The 25,055-nt window shown below is 47.4% G+C and overlaps 1 protein-coding gene across 3 annotated transcripts in view; it reads right to left on the reverse strand.

Annotated features, from left to right (window-relative positions):
* LOC143975013 (uncharacterized) overlaps positions 1–13,455 on the reverse strand; it is a 34,631-nt gene extending 21,176 nt beyond the window's left edge. For 2 of the 3 annotated variants that reach the window (XM_077476927.1, XM_077476925.1), the window contains exon 1: positions 13,344–13,455. The gene's annotated coding sequence lies outside the window, so the exon portion shown is untranslated. The remainder of the gene's footprint in view (positions 1–13,343) is intronic. The other variant, XM_077476926.1, reaches the window with a different exon arrangement.
* Between the last annotated feature and the right edge of the window lie 11,600 nt (positions 13,456–25,055).

The raw sequence follows: 25,055 nt of genomic DNA on the forward strand, positions 1-25,055 counted from the left end.
TAAAGTTCAAACTGAGAATCAGAAACGAGAAGAAAAGGGATTTAAACTACTATGAACGTGGCATGGTTGTTGGCACCAGACAGGCTGGTCTGAGTATTTCAAAACTGCTAATCTATTGGCATTTTCACGCCCAGCATCTCTTGGTTTTACAGAGAATGGTCCAAAATAGACAAAATAAACTGAAATGAAAATATCCAGTGAGCAGTGGTTTTGTGGATGAAAATTCCTTGTTGATGTCAGAGAAGAATGGGCAGACTGGTTTGGGATGATAGAAAGGCAATGGTTACTCAAATAACCACTCGTTACAATCAAGGTATGCAGAATACCATCTCTGAATGCACAACACATTGCACCTTGAAGCAGATAGGCTATAACAGCAGCAGGCCACACCGACTGCCAATCCTGTCACAAAAAAAAAAAAAAAAAAAAAAAAGGGAAACTGAGGCTACAATTTGCACAAAATTAGACAATACGTTGCCTGGTCTAATGAGTTGATTTCAGCGGTTTCATTCAGAAGGGTCAGAATTTTGCACAGCATGAAAGCATGGATCCATCCTGCCTTGTATAAACAGTTCAGGCTGGTGGTGTAATGGTGTGGGAGAGGATATTTTCTTGGCACACTTTGGGCCCCTTAGTACAATTAGTAGAACAGAGCATCGTTTAAAGTGGTTATAAACCCTTACAAACCACTTTGACCTACAGGTAAGCCTAGATTAAGGCTTACCTGTAGGTCCAAGAAATATCTCCTAAACCTACACTATTAAGGAGATATTAGAGTACATGCGCGAGCTGGGAATGCCGCTGCTAATGGCAATATGCCGTTAGTGTCGGCTCCCATGCGCATGCCCAGGAGTGACGTCATCACTGCTCCGGCGGTGTGAGTGGCCTGAGCAGTGATACCCGGAAGAAGATGGACGCTCCGTGCTACAGGGGACAGTGGTGACATCGCTGGCTCCTGTGTCAGGTAAGTGACACATAATGGGCTACTATGCGATGCCCATTACCTTTACCTTTGGGTTTACTTCCTCTTTAAATGCCACACTCCATCCCTTTATGACTAGTGTTCCCATCTTCTGATGGCTACTTCTAGCAGGATAATGCACCATGTCACAAATAGGGATGAGCTTCGTGTTCGAGTCGAACGCATGTTCGACTCGAACATCGGTCGTTCGTGCGTTCGCCGAATTCCGAACGTTTGGGCCGTTCGCGGCAAAATTCGTGTGGCCCACAATGCACTGCGATGGCGCAATGCATTGCTGTCTCACGATTGGCCAAGCATGCACTGTGACCCCGCATGCTTGGCCAATCGCAGCGCCAGCAGCGAGGAGAGCAATGGTTGGACACAGGCATCCTGCCTGTGGCCAATCATAGCTCAGCCTGTGTAGTGCACGCCCCACACTATATAAAGCCGCCTTTCAGGCGGCCTCGTGTAGTGTTTGTTAGCATCTGAAGCAGTGGGTGTTCTGTGTACCTTCAACACAGTTACACACCAATCGTTTTTGGCTGATTTACTATTTTGCTCTTGTGTAGTGGTTACTGTCTGTGCCCTGACCGCAGTATACACCACTATATTCACCTCACCTATATAGCTAGTGATCTAGCTTTAATAATAGAGCTTGCAGTCAGTAGTGTTAGTGCGTGCTGTCTGCGTGCTCTGTACCCAGTACATACCACTATATACACCTACATAGCTGTTCTCTATTTGAGCCCACTTGCCATCTGCAGGAGTTAATGGAAGTTGTGCTGTGCTTCCAGCACAGCACAGTATACATCTGTATATACCCCTTTAACTCTGCTGTTTTCTGGTTATTGTCTGCGTGCCCTGACCGCAGTATACACCGTGATATTCCCCTCACCTATATAGCTAGTGGTCCATCTTTAACAATAGAGCTTGCAGTCAGTAGTGTCACTCAGGAGATAGTGCGTGCTGTGTGCGTGCTCTGTACCCAGTACATACCGCTATTATCCACCTACATAGCTGTTCTCTATTTGGGCCCGATTGTCATCTGCGGGAGTTATTGGAAGTTGTGTGTGCCTCCAGCACAGTATACATCTGTATATACCCCTTTAACTCTGCTGTTCTATAAAAAAGGCATCTGCAGGAGTTAGTGGGTGTTGTGTGCCTCCAGCACAATATAAACTACCCAACCACTGTTTTACCCAACTCCCTTCAGGCCATTACCATGTCTGGAAGGCCAGCAAGGAGAGGCAGACAGGCGCGAGCCGATAAAAGAGGGCAAGCAGGCTCTGTGTCTAGAGACAACAGTGCTGGTCGTGGACGCGGTGCATTGTCATCAGCACGTGGCCATGGGACATGCTTGTCCTTCTTTTCTGCAGCTGGACATGTTGAACCGCAACATGCCAACGACTTGGTAGAGTGGATGACCAAGCCCTCTTCATCCTCCTCATCCTCTCTCACCCAGTCTCAGGGTAGTAGAAAAGCTGCCAACACATCGTCGTCCCTCCTCTCAATGTCATCATCAGTGACTCCTTCCCTAGACCCACCACGTCCTCCTGAGGAGTCTCCTGAACTCTTTGAGCACAGTGTTGGGTACATGCTCCAGGAGGATGCCCAGTGTTTGGTGGGCTCTGATGATGACACTCAGCTAGAGGAAGGCAGTAGCGTGAGCGCAGAGAGAGAGGATGCTCAAGAAGCACAGCAATCTGGCAGTCATGTTCCACAAGCTGCAGCATACTGCCAGGTTTGCTACAGCGATGAAGAGGGAGGGGATGATGAGGGCACTGACTCCACGTGGGTGCCTGGAAGGAGGGAGGAGGAGGAGGAGGAGGAGGAGGAGGAGGAGGAGGCACATGTCCAACGAGGCAGGATGCCCTCCGGGGGCCAGCTTAGGGGCAGCACACCGACGGAATCACACCGCAGAGCTCCGCCTGCGCAGAGCGCTTCCTCTGCGCGTTATTCTAAAAGTTCTTTGGTGTGGGCCTTTTTTGAGACGAGTGCATCAGATCGCACCGCTGCTATTTGCAACATATGTCTCAAGCGTATCTCACGTGGCCAAAACATCAGCCGCTTGGGCACCACATGCTTGACCAGACATATGTTGACCTGCCATGCAGCTCGTTGGCAAGCGTACCTGAAAGACCCACACCAAAGAACAAAGCGGACCTCTCCTTGCTCCTCATCAGCTGGCATCTCTAACCCCACTAGACCTTCAGTCCTCTCTGAAACCTGCTCTGAGAGGAATGAAGGTGTAGAATTAGGTGTGTCACAGCCAAGTGCTTCCGGGAACTCTGCTAGTGGTACATCCACATCCGATTATAGCAGGCAAATGTCCCTGCCCCAGCTGCTGGACCGGCGGAAGAAGTTTACTCCCAGCCATCCACATGCCCAGCGGTTGAATGCTAGCTTGGCTAAATTGCTAGCACTTCAACTGCTGCCTTTTCAGTTGGTAGACTCGGCCCCCTTCCGTGAGTTTGTACAATGTGCGGTTCCTCAGTGGCAGGTCCCCAAACGCCACTTTTTCTCACGGAAGGCGATTCCGGCTCTCTACCGGCATGTGGAAGGCAATGTCCTTGCCTCGCTGGACAGGGTGATCAGCGGTAAGGTGCATATTACTGCTGACTCATGGTCCAGCAGGCATGGACAGGGACGTTACCTGTCTTTCACGGCCCATTGGGTCACCCTTCTGGCTGCTGGGAAGGATGCAGGACAAGATGCAGTAGTGTTGGAGGTTGTTCCGCCACCACGCCTCCAAAATGCTACTATTGGTTGTGACACACCTCTCTCCTCCACCCCCTCCTCTTCTTCTTCCTCCATGTCCTCTTCCAGTGCTCTGTCCTCAGAACCAGCGGTGCTCCGTAGGCGTTGCAGGGGCTACGCAAGTACGCAGGCAAAACTATGCCATGCCGTGCTTGCGCTGGTTTGTTTGGGGGACAGGAGCCACACTGGGGCGGATGTTTTGTCAGCTCTGCAGGGGCAGGCCGAGAGGTGGTTGACGCCACGCCAGCTTAAGCCAGGAATGGTGGTTTGCGACAATGGCACCAACCTCCTCTCCGCCCTCCGACAGGGACAACTGACCCATGTGCCCTGTGTAGCTCACGTCCTTAACCTGGTGGTGCAGCGGTTCTTGGGCAGGTACCCCGGCTTACAGGATGTCCTGAAACAGGCCAGGAGAGTCTGTGTGCATTTCCGCCGATCATTTAATGCCTGTGCTCGGCTGGCTGAGCTCCAAAAGGAGTTGAACCTGCCCAAGAACCGCCTTATATGTGACATGCCCACCAGATGGAACTCAACATTGGCCATGCTGCAGCGGCTGCACACGCAGCAGAGGGCCATCAATGAGTACCTGTGCGACTACGGCACCAGGACAGGGTCAGGGGAGCTTGGTTTTTTCTCACCACGCCAGTGGGGCATGATCAGGGATGCATGCACTGTCCTGTCACCGTTTGAGGAGGCCACAAGGATGGTGAGCAGTGACAGTGCATGCATCAGTGACACTGTACCTCTTGTCCACCTCTTGGAGCATACGCTGCGTGGAATAATGGACAGGGCACTTGAGGCAGAACAGAGGCAGGAAGAGGAGGACTTCCTTGCCTCTCAAGGCCCCCTTTATCCAGACAGTGTTCCTGCTGTGCCACCCATCACACAGGAAGAGGGTGAGGAGGAGGAAGAGGAGGAGGAGGATGATTGTGTCAGCATGGAGGTGGAGGCTGGCACTCAGCATCAGCATCAGCAGTCTTATAGGGATGATTTACAGTCCCAAGAAACACGTGGACTTGTACGTGGCTGGGAGGAGGTAGCTGCGGATCATGTTGTCCTTAGTGACCCAGAGGACTCCGGACCGAATGCCTCAGCTAACCTACGCTGCATGGCCTCCCTGATCCTGCAAAGCCTGCGGAAGGATCCTCGTATTCTTCGGATCAAGGAGAGGGACCATTACTGGCTGGCCACTCTCCTTGATCCACGGTACAAGGGTAAGGTTGCCGACCTTATCTTGCCATCGCAGAGGGAGCAGAGGATGAGACATCTCCAGGAGGCCTTGCAGAAAGCTCTGTGCAACGCGTTCCCAGAGACTGGGAGGTCACAAACTCCTGGTCCTGGACAACGTGTTGCTGAGGCATCAGTCAGAAGGAGCGGTGGAGAAGGTGGCCGTCTGACTGATGCTTTCAGACAATTTTTTAGTCCGCAGCCCCAAGGTATGATTGGTTCCAGCACCCATCGCCAGCGTCTAATTTACATGGTGCAGGAATACCTAGGGGCAAGGTCAGACTTGGACACCTTTCCCACTGAAAATCCTCTGGCTTACTGGGTCTTGAGGATGGATCACTGGCCAGAGCTTGCACAGTATGCAATTGAGCTACTGGCCTGTCCTGCATCCAGCGTTCTTTCGGAACGCACCTTCAGTGCTGCTGGTGGCTTCGTTACCGATCACAGGGTGCGCCTGTCCACCGAATCAGTTGATCGACTGACCTTCATCAAGATGAATCAGTCTTGGATCACCCACAGCTACCAAGCACCTGAAGCTGATGTAACCGAATAATTTTTTTGAAATACCACATCCCTTCAAGACTGCCTATGCTGATGCTGAGTGACTGTCCTGTTATGTTGATTGTCTATCCTTTTCCTCCTCCGCTGATATGTTGGAAGAACATTTTTGGTTCTGGGTGATGCCAGCAGCCCAATTTTTCTGCCCCTGTTTAACAGGGGCGTTTAAGTACAATTTTTGATGCAATGCTTTGCAGCAGGGCTAATTCCTGCAATAAAACTAGAGTATATGGCAGAGGTTGCAGTGTGATGGCACCAGTGCCTAAGGCCCAATTTTTCTGCCCCTGTTTAACAGGGGCGTTTAAGTACAATTTTTGATGCAATGCTTTGCAGCAGGGCTAATTCCTGCAATAAAACTAGAGTATATGGCAGAGGTTGCAGTGTGATGGCACCAGTGCCTAAGGCCCAATTTTTCTGCCCCTGTTTAACAGGGGCGTTTAAGTACAATTTTTGATGCAATGCTTTGCAGCAGGGCTAATTCCTGCAATAAAACTAGAGTATATGGCAGAGGTTGCAGTGTGATGGCACCAGTGCCTAAGGCCCAATTTTTCTGCCCCTGTTTAACAGGGACATGTAATTACAATTCTTGATATAATATTTCACAGGAGGGCCCCTTCCTGTGCCCACCCAGAGTAACGGTGAGGACTTATAGTGTTGTGGCACCAGCACCACAACCACCAAAGGTCAATTTTTCTACTACTGTTCAACAATGGCATGTAATTACAATTCTTGATATAATCGTTCACAGCAGGGCGCTCCAGCGCCCACCAAGAGTCACTTTGAGGGCTTACAATGTTGTTGCAAAACCAACACCTTGTTCCGCCATTTCTGCAGAGCATATAGGGCAGGCCCCTACTTTCAAACATCCAATTTACAAACATCTCCTACTTGCAAACGGAAGGAGACAACAGCAAGTGAGATGAAAAAAGATGGACGACAAAACAAATTATACAGGGGTGATAACCCTTCCTTATGTTTTCCAAAAAGCTTAAAAATAGTTTTTTTGACTGGAGCTACACTTTAAAAATGTACCAGTTGAAAATTACAAACAGATTCAACTTAACACAACAAACCTACACAGTCCCTGTCTTGTTTGCACCGCCTGTATACTGCTGTTATGAGTATATAGGGCCTGGGGGCCACACGCATTTCCTTTTTTTAATATGGGTACAGGGTTCCCCTTAATATGCGTACGAAACCCAAAGGGGCTGGTAATGGGCAGGGAGGGCTACCCATGCCATTTTTCTGAATGATTTTCAACCATATTGCAGGAACCAGATATAACATTAAAACCGCAAGCAGTTTTAAATGGTGTTATTTCCGTTTAATGTCATTTTGTGCAGGGACTGTTCTAAACATGGGAAACACGTGGCACTTCACAGGCATACTACAGACACCCCCCAGGCACCATATTTAAAGTAATATTTCACTTTTTTTTTTTCACTTTAATCGTCATTAAAATCAGTGCTCCCGCAAAAACGGTAGTTTTTAAAACTTTTTTTTGCAGTGACCCATGTCCCCTGAGGCAGGAGGCAGGTCGCCAAACCCTTTTTAGGACAGTATCTTGCATATTAGCCGTTAAAATTAGCACTTTCCAATTCGAACGTTCGAGTCCCATAGACTTCAATGGGGTTCTAACGTTCGTACCGAACGCGGGGGTCGTTCGCAAGTTCTGGTGCGAACCGAACCGGGGGGTGTTCGGCTCATCCCTAGTCACAAAGCTCAAATCATCTCACCCATGGTTTCTTGAACATGACGATGAGTTCCCTGTACTCCAATGGCCTCCACAGTCACCAGATCTCAATCCAATAGAGGACCTTTGGAATGTAGTGGAACAGGAGATTCGCATCATGGATGTGCAGCAACTGTGTGATGCTATCATGTCAATATGGAGGAACATTTCCAGCACCTTGTTGAATTTATGCCACGAAGGATGAAGGCAAAAGGGGGTCCAACCTATATATAATGTTTGGGGGATTCTAAGTAATTTTCTAGCAAAAAAAAAAATGATTTAAACATGTAAACACCAAAATCTCAAAACGAGGCTGGTCCTTAAGTGGTTAAAAAACGCTAACGCTGAAAAATGCAAAAAAGAATAAAATAAAATAAAACACCATGTTAAAAACTCACTGCAAAGCTACTGGAGTTTGTATAATGTTATTATAATGTCCAGTGTGCATGAGGCCTAAAACTTAAACACATCTCCACAGGAAGCTATTGATTGAAATAGTTTCTCTATTACAACGTGTACAGTCATTTGAAGACATTTTTAGGATACAGCGGACTGAATACATCCGCTTGTCCACTGTTGTGACTGGCTGCCTTGGATGGCAAGCAACTGAGATAACATAGGGGATAGTTTTCTGCATCATGTCTATTTTAACCACTTCAGCTCCAGAAGGTTTACCCCCCCCCCCCCCCCCTTCATGACCAGGCCATTTTTAGGAGGAGAATGGAGGTCCTGATTGGGTTCACCTGAAAAACTGACAGGTGGACCCAAGCAGAACGTTTGTGTGAAAGGGGCCCAAAGAAAGTTTGTTTTTCTAATCATTAGTGGGATCAAATAGAGGATCGTTTTTGACCGCAGTGACAAGAGCAGGATCTCAAACCAACACATTTCTAACAGTGTATGTGGTTTTTGTTTTTCTAACATTTGAATGTCTTGAGAATTTTTTTTTTTATACAAATTTTCCTAAGACTTTTTGTTCAAAATGTTATCCATCTATGGCCAGCTTTAAGGCTGGTACACACTGATTGAATATCGGGCAGTTCAATAGAAATTGGCCAACATTTGGCCAGTGTGCCCAGCAGCCTGTCCGACAGAAGCCAGCCTTATGTCTGGTCTTGTCGAACAGGTACGCTGGAAAACCAGCAACTAAAATCGGCATCCAATCAGCACTGGCAGTGAGCGCTGACTGGTGTATTCAGGCGGGGAGGGTGCAGTCCTCCTGTCAGAACACAATAGCTTAGTGGGGGGGAGATTGCTTTACTAACATTGCATAGTTAGTACAGTGAGCTCTCTTTTTTTGGGGGGGGGGGGGGGGGGGTTCAGCCACCCACTGGGTTGAATGACCAAAAAACTGCCTGTCTGTGCCAGGCATTACACTGGCTTGGTTCTTTGTCAATTAGATTAGCTCTCCTGTATTATATTACTAATTGAGCAGTTTGCTCAATGTAGCAAAGATCAAAGGCTGTGGTCACATCTGCTACCAACAGACTCATTCGTACAGAACACTCAGCACTGTGTAAATGACCTCAGAGGCGGGATTCTATTTGTCGTTTGACTACCTGGCTATAATTGGCACTAGAACAGTAATGGTTAGAATTAACACTTATTGCCTACGTGTATTTAATGGTTTTACAAGAAATGTTTTAGGCCCATTGAACACGTAGGTGCCTAGCTAGCTGTGCATGTCTCTTAGCATTTTAAGCAGGCCGTACATGGGTCAAATTCCAAACGTTTTGTCAATCGGAAATTTGCGTCTTTTGTAATCTGATGGTGCCACCATTCATTTTGAAAATTCAACCACCTCATGCTGTTACGGAAAAGAAAAAAATTAATGGCCGGTAATCTTTTCTTTCCAGGTCACAGCTCATGTGCATTTCTTTTTCAGTTATATTTCTCACACGATTCTCCCAACGCCAATTTAGAAACTCGTTAGTTTTCACTGCACGAAAATCGCCCATTCATCTTTTAAGCCTACGGGGCTAAAAACACACTATCACAACAAAAGAAAGACGGCACCTTTTCCCAACTCGCACAAAAAGGTGTTGCATTGGTGTCCCCATAGACAATAATGGGATTCATCTTGTGCATGGTCATGTGGAAAATATGTATGTAGCACCCTGGGGTTTAGTCAGGGTTGCTTCTCACAAATTTACTTGCTAGGAGTAGTTACACTGGTCAATTGTTAGAGATGGATTGATTTCTCTAAGTTTGGCCTTTGCACTTTTCTCTTCTACCACTAGGTGGTCAGGTACTTGGTGGTACTAGATAAGATAAGGGCAACCCAAGGTCGGGTTATGGGTATGTGGGGTGTCTCCGCCAATGAGAAGGGGTTTTCTTGAATCCCTTGGCCTGCTGGGAGAGCCTATATATTCGGGTGGAGTCAGGTGATCTATGTCCTGTGCCACCTGGACGGCTGCCTGGGTGGACATGTGTTGTGTGCCCCGGACTGCTAGGCCAGAGACTGGGCCTATCCCAGGGGCATCTGGCTGCTAGGCTGTCTGAGGGCCTATCCAGAAGCAAGAGAGCAGCGCAGGGTTTGCAGTTCAACCAGAAGTGACGGTTCTGCCAGTCGGAAAACCTGTCGGAGGTAGAAGGGAAGCGGTCGTCACAAAGGGGTCAACCACCTTATTTCCAGGGACAACAGCGAGTATCTGAAGCAAGTAAAAGAGCACCATTCTCGCCGAATGGGCACAGTGGAGAATTGGGAAACTTCAGGCGGTGTTCAAGTCAGGGACCCAACCAGCGGAGGTGATGCTTGCAGAGCAGCCTTGTGGGCCAAGCTGGGGACCGAGCTGGTCAGCAGGGGTGAAGCTTGAGAAGTATCTGGAGTGCCAAGCTAGGGACCCAGCAAGAGTTGGTGACGCTTGAGGGATATACCACCACAAAGACTGAAGGAGCTCAAGGGATTCAGAGTCAGTGTATCAGAGGGTCTAGTGAGAGACCGGAAGCTCAGTGTTGCAGAACTACAAGAGGCAGTTGTAGTAAAGCTGAAGGAACTGTTACGTTTGAGTTAGGAACTGTTAAAAACTGTTACCATAGGAGACAGCATTCCTGCATGTGCAGAAGTGGTGCCTTGGTGGGGCCTTTCCCTGCACGGCTCTCCCATTGAAGTCTCAGAGTCTGCCAATTGAATCTACAACTACTTAAGGGTGTCCTGGCACTAACTCTCTTTCCCCCAAAAATACAAAAAACTGTTGAGAAATAAAACCTTTTTTACATCCAAGAAGTGTCTGGCACCCAATGACTTTCACCATCTTGGCACCCACTATGCTTCACAACCCACTACATACAGAAGGATCTCGGCCATCTCTGGCCTGGAAAGTTCTCATTAGACTGGACAAGGTCGGACACCTTGTACAAAAGTGATTCCTTCAAACACCATTATCAGTTTGCAAATGGAAACAATGGAAAATGTAAGACAACATGCTGCAGCACCGATCTTTGCAGTCTGACAGTAGGGCTCTGGGGCAGGGGGATGCTTTTGCCACTTCCGATTGGCTGAGTGCCAGCTTCCTGGTGGACTTGGACTAATGCCTAGCACACACACAGGCTGAATGTCGGGAGACATCAGCTGCTTCAATAAAAACCATCCTGGCATTCAACCTGTGTGTATGGCAGCTGGACAGACAGGAGCCAGGCCATTTGGCCAGCTTCTGTCAGATGAGCATTATGGAATACCAGCAGCTGGCTGCCTCCCAATCAGCACTCTCCGCCAATGGCGGAGAGTGCTGACCAGAGTGTTCTGGTGGAGGGGCCGTCCACCTGTCAGAACACAACAGCTCAGCAAGGGGAGACTGCTGTACTAATATCAGACTGTTAGTACATCGGTTCCAAGCTGCCAGTTCTTTTTCGATCACCACAAAAAAACTATTAGTGTGTAGCAGGCTTAAACTTGAGCTACGCTACATTGTAGAACTGCTTCATCAGTGATTATATATATATATATATATATATATATATATATATATATATATATATATATATATATATACACACACACACCATGTCAATAGATATGTACGGTTACTGAATTCACTAGTAAAACCAGGGTTTTAAAGGTATAAATAAGGCAAAAGTTTTGTTTTAAATAGCTTTGTATAGACTGGAGAGGGCTTAGAACACCTGACATTGCGATCTGTGTGCCTGTAAGAGATCCACCTCTGCATTTGTCAGGTTTCTCTCATCACCAAGGCTGCAGTCACACTTCAGCTTTTTAAATCCTGGGCAGACTCGCTGCGATTCTGCCTGCGATTTGACAGCGATGTGTGAATGAAACCGCAGCCCTCACATTTGAGATGCCATTCTTTTGTATGACACCTAAGGCTCCATTGACATCTTGGCGTTCTAAATCGCCGCAATTCAAAATAGTGGCAAATCACAGGATACCCGTGTGTTCCCTTTCACTTCCAATGGCACCCCCCCCCCCAATTGTGGCATGATCGGGTGACAATCATGCAAACAGAATCACGGGACGTCTGTCGCTCAAAAGAAGTACTATAGCTTCTTTCGGGCGACAGGCGTCCCGCGATTCTGCTTGCGTGATTTTACAGCGAATGTCACCCGACAAATCGCGGGAAAATTATGCTGCCATCCGGGTGCTATTGGAAGTGACAGAACACACAAGCGCCCCCATGATTTGTGGCCATTTCAAATTGTGGTTGGAAGATGTGAACGGAGCCTACAATCGCAGTGCGGGTCTGCAGCGATAAACTGTGCTGCAATTGCGGCGACCCACATTGCGTGAAGCATGTCGCTCAAAAGAACAAGTTTAGGAGCTATTTTTGGGCAACCTGGTTGCCATGATTTATAGCGCCACAATCACGGCACACCCGCGCCACGATTTAAGGTATCATTCAGCCCTCGTTCACACTGAAGCTGGTTTGAAATCATGCGATTTCAAACCCGCATTTCAGTGCGAGTTTGGGGGGCGATTTGAAAGACATCTGTGCGGGTTCATGCACAAATGTCTATTGAAATCGCCCTTTAAGTCGCCAAAAGTAGTGCAAGAACTGTTTTTTGGAAATCGGTGCGGAGCTGCAAAGTTGGCGTCGCACCAATTCTGACAGTGCCGTAGACGGGAACAGGCTGCGCTTTGGCATGTGATTTGACATGTCAAATCACTCCGATGTGAACGGGGGCTCAAAAGCTTGGCACCTCAAAATGCGAGTCCCGTGATTTGTCATTCACGCATGAGCGCTTTCAAATCGTGGGCAGAATCGTGGCAAATATCTGTCCACGATGCAAAACACTGAAGTGTGAATGCAACCTAAAAGTTTTATAGTGGAAAAAAAAAAAAAAAAAACATTTTGGGTTGTTATCAAAACAGGAAATGAGGAAAATGTTTCAATGTGGGGACACCAGTTCTGTTGCAGCTAATAGACAGGAAGTGAAGAGAAATCGCCCACTTGGGACAAAAATGGGGGGGGGGGGGTGGAGAAAGGGATTTAATTATATAACAAAAATACAAGTACATGTATCATTAGGAACACTTTGAGTAATATACTTGCTCCAGGGAAAACCTACATTAGAACCACAACATTCACATTTACACTCCCTGAATGTATAAAGAGATTTAACGCAATATGAAGCCAGAAATTCGGAGGGTTTGCCTGTAAATACAGTTTTCCTGGCTGTCATACTAATCCAATGGCTTCCATGCTTTATACCTTACAGGCTCTGAATGCAGATTTGGAGTTCTGCCTTCCTGATCTGGCTGCCAGGTGCTGTAAACAGAAGCAGCCAGGTATCCAGCATTTTCAGGAGGTGGTCAGCGTTTCTCCCAGTGTATGTTTCCTATAGCCGATCTCTCTTGATCGCCAACCCTGCAGACTGATGACAGCCATCCCACACCAGCAGGAAATAGGCGGACCAGCAGCATGTGCACAAAGGACGATCACACCGGTGACAACAAACCAGAGAAAGGAGCCAGCCCTTCTCCATCTACAGCACGAGGGGACTATCATGAGGTCATAACTGCCCTAATATACCGGGCCAGGCGCGCACACACAACACACAGAGCGATCTATACAGGGCTACACAATGCATGGGCGATCAGCTCAGAATAAAGTATCAGCACATCATAGATGGGAAGTAGAAGAATTCTGATCTGACCTGAGAGCCTCCCTGCAGCGCCTCTCCCACTGACAGATTGATCAGCTCCACTCCGATCTGTCCCTGCGATGCCCCTGCGCCCCGCCCCCTGACAGGTGAACGCGCTTGCCAGCCATCTGCGCCCCGCCCCCTAACAGGTGAAAAACTATTCCCTGCCCTCTGTGCTCCGCCCCCTGCCATAAGAAAAAAAAAAAAAATCCTCCCGCCTTCTGAGCACCATCCCTGACAGGTAAAGAGATTTGCGGCTCCTCCTCCTCTGCGCACCGCCCCTTTACAGATAGCTCTTCGCAGCCTGCGGCTGAGCCCCTCCCACCTTCAGCAGCGTGTGCCGCGCCTCTTCTCAGGTGTATGAGGTGTCGTCTCATTATGTGCACAGAGGAGGGACCGTGGTTGGTGTTTATAAATATCGGCTGGGAAATGTGTTACCTTTTCAAGCTTTATTAGCACTATTCACAGAACATACAGAATCTCTTGAGTTTTCCTAGTGATCAATGGCCCAAAGCAGTGGCGACTGGTGCTCAAATTATTTTTTTTTGGGGGGGTAAACAAACTGACATTTTTCGAAAAATACTGAAAAAAAAACCCCCATCAAATGCAGCCACTGTACCCATCATATGCAACCTCTGATCACAGTGCATTGCTGTATGATGATTGACCCGCATGCTTTGGCAAATCACAGCACGCTCTGCTGAGAGAGTCATAATTGGCCAAAGGCAGGGTGCCGTTGGCCAATCATGGCTCAGGGGGACTAAGTCCACACCCCACACTATATATTAGGGTTTTACAGATACCAAGCATTTGCCCGAGTACTTGTACTGGGGCACAAGCTCCCGATGCTTCATCCGATACCTGGACAGTCAGCAGTGATCAGTGCGTGATTGCGGTACAAGTTTCCCCCCCGCCCCCCGTGGCTTTCACCTGCTTTAGTGAAATCTATACAGCGAAGATCGGTGCTTGTAACTCTCCCACACACGATCACCATTGTCACCGCATCCTCCATGCCCCCTCCACCCCTGCTGGCCCCCTCCGTTCATCCTCCATGTCCCCCTCCATTCTGCTGCCCTCTCCATCCCCCTCCGTTTTTCCTCCATGTCCCCCTCCGTTCTGCTGCCCTCCTCTGTTCTTCTTCCATGTCCCCCTCAGTTCTGCTCTCCTGCTCCATTCTTCCTCCATGCCCCCTCCATTTTGCTGCCCCCCTCCGTTCTTCCTCCATGTCCCCCTCCATTCTGCTGCCCCCCTCCGTTCTTCCTCCATGTCCCCCTCCGTTCTTCTTTCATGTCCCCTTCAGTTCTGCTGTCCTCCTCCATTCTTCCTCCATGCCCCAAGTCTGCTGTCCCCCTCCGTTCTCCCAGGGAGTATCCGCACCCCACACCACTCCAGGGAAGGAGAGGACGGGGCCCCTTACGGCTCCAGCGAGTGCGCAGATAACGCTCCCAGACAAACCCCCCTCGCTATTGAAGTGGGGGGGCTGTCAGCCACGAGGAATGGTGCGACACAGGCCGAGACCCTTCATATGCGACCTCGCGAGACGTTTAACTTGCAGGGCCAGCCACTGTCCATTGGGGCTACGTCGTGGCCGACTTAGCGCGTAGCTGCGGTCTGCACGTGCTCACTGGCCAGACTGTGGAGACCACTGGATCTTAGCCCATCGCCCAGTTGATTATAGATCTCGCAGGAGAAAAAAAGTAGCTTACAAAAGCAAAAACTAAAAATTGCCAGGTCCAGAGATATCGAGCAGGAAACTAGTTCCTTACTACTGACTAGGCAGAAAAAAAACCTGAAGGTCTATAGCAGAGAGGGGGGTGTATATCATCTAGAACTGCCCATGGGCGTAGCCAAGTCTTTTTTCTGCCTAGTGTCCTACTCCTGTAAGGGGCGATATAACCCTATGGTTCTGAATAAGGAAGCTCTGTGTCTGTCAATGAACAAATGAGAAAACAGATTTAAATATAGCCCAAGTATTTTTGGTTGCTAAATTTGAGAATGGTATCCCTAATGTTGGCTTGCATTTGTTAGCAGCCCTGGCTGTGTGCTTTGCCATTGCTCGGGTGTTACAATCCACAGATTTGTGAAGATTACTCAGTAACAGTTCTGATACCTTTGGCTGATAACGTTTTTTTTCCCCTTACAGAGAATAGCATCATGGTGTGCTCTTTATGCTCCCTCTACCTCAAAAGGTAACCATAGACATAAGATACCAATTAAAAACCCCACTGCTGTATGATTTTTATCCAAAAACATTCATAATAAATGTACACTGGCTGGGTATAGAGAGTGTGCGGACACTATGGGAGCGGTCTTGGATCTTGTAAATAATAGCAATGAATTATGAAAATTCATATTGGGCAAAGTAATATTTCTTCACCCTTCCCCCTGATCACCTGGCCTGGGGTGTCTGCACAGGCCCCGGGTGGCCCTGGAAATGATTCTTTGCTGACCTGGCAAATGTAAAAAATTTTTTTTTAATTTTTAGACTTTTCAAAACATTACAGCAATAAATCACAATAGGATAACAAAAAGCAACATTGAGCCAAGGACCTTGGCGTGATCTGGCTATTATGGTTCTACAACACTGATCTTCAAAGCATGCAATGTGTTTGTAAAGTTGGCTATGCGAGTCATGGAAGGTTTTGTGAATGGGGAGAACACAGATAGAAAAAAAAAAAACGGACATGGATTATAACCATTCTTTATGCTTCCCACACTGTTGTGGCTTTAGATATATTTTAAATTGCTGTTTTGGAACCTAGGGCAATGGTTCCAGCATTGAACTGAACAAGAGAGGTTAATGCTTTGATAATTGCTCACAGTTAGCATATTAGGCTTATTGTAAATACATTGAATAAAGATAGAAACTATTTGGGCAGAGTCTTAAGGTTTAATTCACACTGCCGCGACCAGGCGACTTGAGTAATACTTAATGTGACTTTGAAGAGACCTTTGGTAAATGCCTAGCCAATCTTCCTGTAATGTCCAAATCACATCAATATAAATGGATATGTATAAATTGGTTAAAAATAAAAATAAAGAATATACAAAAAATAAATGAAGATCCGACTTGGAGGCGACTTCCATTAAAGTCTATGGGCACTAGTTGCCTAAATGTAGTACAGAAACCTTTCCTAAAGTCGGAGCGACTGCATTAATGGAACTCATTAAATAACCAACATGGGATTTCATAAGTTGGAACCCAAGTTGCAGCAGTGTGAACCGAGCCTTATGCCGCGTACACACGATCAAATTGTCCGGCAGACTTAGTCCAGCAAACCATCCGCCAGATTGTCTAACGAACAGACTTGGCAGCGGACATTCCAAAAGTCCAGCGATTTTTAACGCAATGACGTACAGCACGTACGACGGGACTAGAAAAAGGAAGTTCAATAGCCAGTAGCCCATAGCTTCCTTCTCGTACATGCTTCTGAGCATGCGTCATTCTAAAGGCCCATACACACGGTCAGACTTTTTGACAACAAACATGCAAATTAGCTGTTTTGGAGCAACATCCGACTGTGTGTACGCTCCATCGGACAAACTTTTTCTGTTTTCATCTGACTTTTGTTGGTTGTGCGAACGGACATACTTTCTGGCAACAAAAGTCCGATGGAGCAAAGTCTGACCGTGTGTACGTAAAAGCATTGGACTTTTGTACAAGGTACAAATACGCATGCTCAGAACCAATGCAAAAGATCAGACTACAATACAGAAGTTCACCAAAGGTGGCGCTGGAGTCATTGAACGTCCTCTTTTGAAGCGGCGTCAGTACGTTGTGACATCATTACGTTCGTGTTTGTTGTCAAAAAGTCAGACCGTGTGTATGCAATACAAACTTGTGGACCACGCCCTTTGTACAAAAGTCCACGGAAAAGTTTGTACAAAGTCCGACCGTGTGTATGAGGCTTTAGTCCGCCAGACTAGCACACTGACGAACGCATTGTCTGCTGAAAGCCAAGTCTGAGTCAAAACTACTAAGTCCACTGGACTTTACGATGAAAAAGTCCTCTGCAGCTCACACACAATAGAATTGTCTGGCATAATGCGGTCCGGCGGACAATTCGGTCATGTGTACGCGGCATTAGAAAGCAATCTAGTAATGGCAAGGTAATTTTGTCAAACACATTTACTACATTAACGCTTAATGGGATGTAACATTGTTAGTTGGTTGCCATTGCTATGGCTGGGATGACTGTTCTTATTCCAAGTGTGGAAGGTTTCTACTCAGTCCAAGTTGGTAGATAGTCAGCTGCTTTGAAAAGAAAGATTATAACCTAGAGGCAAAAGGAGATTATAGCTACGGTAGTGCACTTGGGAATCGCTATGTGTTACAAAGCAGGAGCAACTGTGATTGCATTTATGTTCTGCAATAAAAAGCCTGCCTGCTCAGTCTTTAAAATGTAGACATTAATTCCACATTAAATAAAATAGAGAGCCGACCAGATGGGGAACGGTTATCCTAATATCACAAAATAGGCTCCATCTCTAGAGTTTCCTCATATGCCGGTAATCCACATCAGGGCAGTAGGTCCACTATCAAAAGAAAAAGGAGAGCAAAGTGGATGAGGAGCTCTAATTTTACATCACCCCTCAGGCTCCGTAGCTGCACATATTGCTCATCTTCAATGTTGGGACTCTTAAGTCCACCCCCTATTACCTGCTGTCAATTAAAGACATCTTACCAGCATGTCAGTGCTGGGTGTTAGAAAGCAGTGTGTTCAAGCACCTGGCACCCTGCTGCCACTCTACAAAGTCCAAGTGTCCTGCAGGAAAGCCCACGGGACCACACACACACACACACTGTAGGACGGGGTCCAAAATCCAGGATCTGGGACACAGTTCTACAGGGGATGCGGAGGTTCTTGATGGCCTGAGCCATGAGTGACAGCAGAAAGACAAAAATCCAATTTGGGGAAAGACAGACGGCATCTTAAAAGCAAAATAAACATTTTCCAAAACAGATACATTAAAAGGCATGCTGTAAATGAAGTTGCTTGTGCTTTCAACTAAACTATCAAGCCATCAGCGGCCTGGTGTCATAATTGATGTAATGGCATAATGTGCGGCATCATGACAACTGCAGATCATATAGGGGGCTAAGATGGCAGTTTCCCTAGCTGTGAAGGATAGAAGGGCCTTGTTCCACCAGAAGTAGATATAAACATTCAGGAATACCAATTGTGAGCAGGCAGCATTTTGTTGCAGAAGACATCACACAACGTCTGCCTGTTTACAATCTTCTACTGAATGTACACTTTGCTGAACATGGCCAGCTCAGCATACATTCTCGTCACAGTCCAAAAACAGTGAACTTGAATGGAGGAACTTGTTCCTCGCAGGCTGAACTAAAAATAAAGTCTATTGATGTATGACCAGCTTTACTAGTAGCAAATTGATAGCTACAAGAGTTTGAACAAACAGCTCTCTGTGAAGTAAGGTACACAAATAGCATGAAGAAGTGTCTTGTAGGGATTGTTATACATGCGCAATGCTCCAGTGGCAGTGCTACTTGCAAAGCATACTTCACAGGAAGCCATTTGTGCTTGGCAAGCAAGTGCTATTCCTAGACGTTGTTAGCGATTTTTGTATCAGCTGTTGTGTTCTCGTGTGTAGCTCTATCCTACATGAACAAATAAAATCACCTGTGTAGCTTAGCCTTTATTTTAATTGTGGAAAGTTTATAGATTAATATAAAAATCAGCATATCATTTAATTTTCTTGGGCCCTCCTTGCAGCGCTACCCCCCTAGCAAGCCACTTGCAGGGGGGGGGGGGTGCTACCCGTGTAGGCTAGATCCCAAGCTGCAATGTGTGCGTCTATTAACACACATAATGAGGCTTCGCCCTGCCCCCACTCCCTCATCACTGGATTTCATTAAAAGCAGCGGGAGCCATTGGCTCTCACAGAGTCCTGTCAAGGAGAGAGGAGAAAGCTGCTGCTCTTGTGCACAGCACTGGACCAAGATCTGCTCAGGTACTGTGAGTAAAAAACCTAAAAAGTTTTGAATCTTAATGCAAAGAATGCATTAAGGCAGGGTTTGACAAATTTGCCTGGACTCTAGGAGCCAGCTAAAAAAGTAAGGCGCCAGTTTTTTGTAAAACTTACAAATATGATATATTTTCTGAAAGCAGAAACCCTAGAAAATAAAAAATAGTGGTAGTGCCAATTTTTTTAAGTCACACAATACTACCGCAAAGGTCCGGAAAACACAATATCTGTAAAAATAAAATTAAAGTTAATGGGGCACAAAAACGCAATAAGTTACCCAGTTTGTGGAAAAAAATATAAAAACTGAGGCTGCACAGAGTAAATAGATACCCACCATTTCAAACCTTAAATTTGAATGCACCTGTAAAATGGCAGCAAACTTTTGTACCCTATATTTTCCATAGGGGATGCTTTAAAAGCCCCCAATCAGTTTAGTGTTACAAAGGAGGTGTGGTGCTAGAATTGTTGCTCTAATTCTGGCCTGTGAAGCGATATGTAACATGTGTCTCACAATCAACGGTTTCAGGCGTAGATGCCCGGAAGCATGCTTTCATGTTTGAAAGTGCATGTATGTGGGGGTGCCTACATTTTTGGGGATGGGGGACAAACGAGGGATTTTATGTGCTTGGGTGTAACTAAAAAAATAATAATTTTTTTCCATCACATAGGGGACTTTTTGTCCCCATGTGTTGATTTTTTTTGGGTGAAAGGTTCTCTTTATCGAAACATAGTCGGTCTAAAATACCCTGCATATCTCCCCTGTGCACATCGCACTGCATTACATTCTTTCCTGGCCTTGATGGCCTGGAAAACTTAAGGAGGGGTCAGCAACAAGAAGGGAAGGAGAGCGGATATGTATATGCTCACCTCCCTCCCCTCTACCCAGCAGCATCCACTATGCCAGTCCCAGGCCCACAGATGGGCAAGTGAAGCCCGGGATACAAAGTGATGGTACACAGGGTGTGCGGACGCATTCAGGCAACAGGATGCAATTTCTGGGATTTGTCGAGCCCTGCATTAAGGGTAGAGAAAAAACAAACAAACCTTTAGAACCACTAACAGGGTTCACGCATTTAAAACTAACACATGCTGAAACCCTAGCTTTGCCTGTCAGCAGGGTATATATATATATATATATAATATGTATGTGAGTAAACTAAACAATTTTTTGCTAGAAGAGAAGGCGTGTATTCCTCTGTGTGAGCGCACAATATAATCTCTTTTGCGCTTCAAGCTCATTTCACAGAACGGTGTCAGAAGTTGATCTTACTTGGAGTTTGCCATTTGCTACATGCCAATGAAACACCTTTTTATTTATCTGCTTATAAAGAATTACACAATTTTCTTTAAAATACAAACGGAAACTGGATTATGAAGTAGAAGCTGGTGGTAATTATGAACAAATTTAGTATTATTTGCAAAGGCTACACAGGGTAACTGCACATAAGCAACATACAGTAGGCACTGTGCAGTTTATATCTGTGCCATTTAATGGTACTCTGGCATGTAGCAAAACTCCAATATGATTAAGCCTGAATGCAGTAATTACCCAAGTCACATGCCACAGTATAGGTTCAGGTCTGGCTATTTACATGAGAGTCTAAGCAAAGGTGATTAAAGATCTAAAAGGTTTCTGGAACGCTGCTGCTCTTGAATGACTTCCTTCAATGTGTGTATATATCTCATTTGAAAAATCCGTAATCTGATGGCTATTATAGAATTACTGAAATAAACACAAAAGAGTCCGATGAGTACTTTAATGCATTGTTTAATACAGATAAATATACCTTATTAGTATCCTAAAATTTAAAATCGTATTCACTACAAATTAATACAAAGGTTGTTTAGAGTACATTTGCGTCTCTATATTATAGCCTTACAAGAATAAAAAGTGTATTTTTCCAGGCAAGCCATCTTAAAAATATGCCCTGCATATCAGGGGTCATGTACCAAAGATGTGCAGTCACTTCAAGTCTTACTACAGCATCGATACGGGAATACTTCTCCGTTAACGTGGCCTCAGTTGCCAACCCCCTGACGGTGTGGGAGGCCCACAAGACGGTGGTAAGGGGCACCTTAATTCGCATAGGGGCTCGATTAAAACGGGAGAGGACACGTCGAGTGGATGAGCTTCTCGCCCTGATCCGCTCTTTAGAATGTGCTCACAAAGCCAGTCTTGCGCGATCCACCTATCAGGACCTTTTTCAAGCACGCGAAGAGCTTCGCTTACTTTTGTTCCATAAAACAAAGCAAAAATTGGCTTGGGCTCACCGCTCGATGTATGAATTTAGCAATAAACCCGGCTCCATGCTGGCCAGGGCTCTGCGAGGTCCCCGCACCACAACTTACATTCCTCATATCCTGACATCTACTGGCCAAAAAGCGACCACATCTTCTGGCATAGCATCGGAGTTCCGATCGTTTTTTGAAGGCCTTTTACAATTTGGGCAGGCCACATTCGGCCGCTCCCGACTTTGCCGGTGGGTACACCCCACAGTCCTATGTGGCCACGTCCGGCATGCCCTCACTCTCGGCTGAGGTTCAGATGGCACTGGAGGAGCCTATTACGATCACGGAGTTGGGGGCTGCGCTAGCTAGCTCGAAGCCGAAGAAGGCCCCTGGCCCTGACGGCTTCACTCCAACCTATTATAAAACGTTTTTTGAGACGCTTTCTCACCCGTTGGTCTCGGCCCTTAACTCGATTACGGATGGTAATTCCTTTCCGGTGGACACACTGCGAGCCTACATATCTCTCATTCCTAAAGAGGGGAAGGATCCACTTCAGTGCGGTAGTTACCGTCCGATAGCCCTTCTGAACTCCGATCTTAAATTGTTCGCCAAGATACTGGCCAATAGGCTGCTCCCACATATCCCGGCTTTGATTCACAGGGACCAGGCGGGTTTTGTCCCACATCGGGAGCCCCGGGATAACACCATTCGGGTGTTGAACCTAGTCCACGCGGCCAGGTCCTCGGCACGACCCCTTCTCCTGCTGTCCACTGACGCGGAGAAGGCTTTTGACCGCGTGGACTGGTCCTTTATACAGGCCACCCTGGAACACATAGGTCTTCGTCCCTCGATGCTTGGGTGGATCCTTTCCCTCTACTCTCATCCTACGGCTGCGGTCAAAGTGAATGAAACGAGGTCCGGTTTCTTCGACATCCGCAACGGCACTCGGCAGGGTTGTCCCTTGTCCCCCCTGATTTTCATACTTTCGCTGGAACCCCTCCTGTGCAGGATTCGGGCGGACTCTGGCATTGCAGGTTTCCATAAATCCTCCGGGTCCCACAAGGTGGCCGCCTTCGCGGATGACCTAATCTTTTTCCTTACAGATCCTCTGAATTCGCTTCCCAACCTTCTCCAGTCCCTGCAGTATTATGGAGCCCTCTCTATGTTTTCGATTAATTTGACTAAATCATCCCTCCTGAACATTACGGTAGACAAGGCCGTTGTCGGCCGCTTGCGCGCAGCCCATCAGCTGCGCTGGGCGACCGATACCATTCACTACTTGGGTGTTGAGATCTGTGCGGATCCCCCTAACTTGTACCAGGCGAACTTCACTCCGCTCCTTCTCCGACTCAAATCCGATCTTCAACAATGGCATTCCCTTACCTTAACCTGGTTCGGCCGCTGCAACGCCATTAAGATGACCGTATTGCCTAGGATATTGTACTTGTTACAAGCCCTCCCCATCCGTCTCCCTCCGTCTTTTTTCAAACGTGTTGACTCGCTATTTCGTGACTTCATTTGGTCCCATCAAAAACCGCGCATCAAACTGCAGATCCTTCATATGGCCAAGCACAGGGGAGGAGTCGGTCTCCCAGACATTAAGGCGTATTACAGGGCGGCCCACCTTACTAGACTGGTCGACTGGTACTGCCATGCGGAGGCCAAGCAGTGGGTGGCGATGGAACTGGAAGACTCTGAGGGTATGGCCGGGTGCTGGCCATGGGTCGCTACCCCGTTTCCGAGGGACCTACATGACCATCCTACGCTGGGCAGTACCTTACGGGTGATCAGGGACACTTTTCGCTGTTCCTCGATCTCCCGATGCCCTCCCCCATGGTGCCCGTTTTGGTTAATCCTGACTTTCCGCCTGGCAGGCAAAACCCCGCTTTTGGGCGATTGGCATCAGCGGGGCTCTCTCATTTTTACGACTTTCTGGATCCGGACGGCACCCTTGCACTAGAAGCAAGGCTATCCACTTTAGACCCCCCCATTGGACTTCTGGAGTAGTCTCCAGCTCCGCAATTTCCTGCGCAGATGTGCAAGGACATCCGGCATAGCGCGCCCGCTCACGGAGCTGGAGCGCATCTGCTACCGCAGGGAACCGACTCGTCACTGTTTATCTCTGATTTACTCCTCGCTGATCTCTCCGCCTGCAGGGTCTGTCCCCCCTTATCTCGCCAAATGGGAGCTGGACCTCGGTGTCCAATTTACCAGCTCACAGCGGGAGAAGATCCTCCACTTCGCCCAGAAGTCCTCTATTGCCACTAGGGTCCAGGAATCCTGCTATAAAATCTTGACCCGCTGGTATAGGGTGCCCACCTCTCTACACCGTTTCTTCCCGCAGGTCCCCAGTCTTTGTTGGCGGTGCAATGTGGGGGAAGGGACGATGCTGCACATTTTCTGGGACTGCCCCAGAATTCAACCTTACTGGGCGGAGGTGGCGCGCACGATTGAACACCTGACTGGTGCTGCCCTGGAGGGAGACCCCGCGGCCTGTCTACTGCACCTCTCTAAGCGATCGATAAAGAAGTACAAAGCTTCTCTTACCATTCATCTCTTGAATGCCGCCAAGGCATGCATTCCCTTGTGTTGGAGATCGGAGATTCCGCCAACTAAATCCATGTGGTATGCCAAGGTAAATGAAATCAGAAACATGGAAGATCTTACTGCCACTTTGCGTGGGGGGGAGGAGGCCTTCCGGGAGATATGGCGACCATGGATACAATACATCTACACGGAAGCCTACCTCCGTGAGGTTGCTATCCCGGCTCAGTCTCTGTAGTGTACTCCGTCCTCTGATCAGGAGGTGCCACCACTCCACCCCACTTTCCCTTGCTTTGCTTCTCTGTTCTCTCTCCCACCCCCACCTTCCTGCTTCTTCACTCCCTTTGTTCCCCCTCCCATTACCTGACTCGCCCCCCGCCCTAGGCCGGCCCATCCAGATACTTTGAATATCCTACTTTTTATAACTTATCAGGCGCGCCACACGGCTGGGCCTAGCTGGTGGTGGGTCGGTTCTCCGTGACAGGTATCAGTGAGTCTACCACAGTTTAGCTCTGGTGTCTCAACTGGCGGTAGGAGATTGCTAAGATAACGGTCGGATGGCTCCCCCCGGGGCGGTGCGCCGCTAGCCGTTATTCGTAATCATAACCACTTATGCTTATTACTGGGTGCACAGCCTCGGGTTTTGAGTTTTGAATTTTGAGATTTGATGTTTGCTATCTGATGTCTGATACTTGATAATGCTGTTATTACGCCACACTGAACCCGACTCCTGTCTCTGTTTCTTATCTTAACTACTGTCATTTTTTGTTATGGTATGTGACGTTGTTTCATTGTGGAAAATAATAAAGGAATTACAAAAAAAAAAGTCTTACTACAGCAATCATCACAAATCTGCACTGTCAGTATTACTGCCCTGTAGTTCACAAGTGAATCAGCCAGGATGACATGGAAAGACCAAGGTTATATATGAAAATATAACTAGATCTTCATTTTACATTA

Source organism: Lithobates pipiens, unplaced genomic scaffold, assembly GCF_037356315.1.
Source record: "Lithobates pipiens isolate NorthernLeopardFrog02 unplaced genomic scaffold, aLitPip1_a1.2 Scaffold_13, whole genome shotgun sequence".
Lineage (NCBI taxonomy): Eukaryota > Metazoa > Chordata > Amphibia > Anura > Ranidae > Lithobates > Lithobates pipiens.